The sequence below is a fragment of the Rhincodon typus genome, chromosome 22 (assembly GCF_021869965.1).
Source record: "Rhincodon typus isolate 14 chromosome 22, sRhiTyp1.1, whole genome shotgun sequence".
Taxonomy (NCBI): Eukaryota; Metazoa; Chordata; class Chondrichthyes; order Orectolobiformes; family Rhincodontidae; genus Rhincodon; species Rhincodon typus.
Window position 1 is genome coordinate 39,397,550 of NC_063353.1, and position 559 is coordinate 39,398,108.

Genomic DNA, 559 nt, shown 5'->3' on the forward strand with positions numbered 1-559 from the left:
CCCACTGCATATGCTCCCCTCACTGCATATACACCCCCACTGCACATGCTCCCCTCACTGCATACACACCCCCACTGCATATACACCCAACATACACATTCATATACTACCTCACTGCATATACATCCAAAGCACACATTCATATACTCACCTCACTGCTTATACACCCCCACTGCATATACTCCCCCACTGCATATACACCCAAAACACACATTCATCTCCTCCGAGCACTGCATATACTTCCCCACTACATATACTCCCTTCACTGCATATACAGCCCCACTACATATACACCCAACACATACATTCATATGCTACCTCACTGCATATACACCTAATACACACATTCACATACTCTCCTCATTGCATATACACCTAACACACACTTCCATATACTCCCCTCACTGCAAATACATCCCCACTGCATATACACCAACACACGCATTCATATACTACCTCACTGCATATACACCGAAAACACACATTCATATTCTCCTCTCACTGCATATACACCCCTCACTGCATATACACCTAACACATACATTCAGAAACTCCCCTC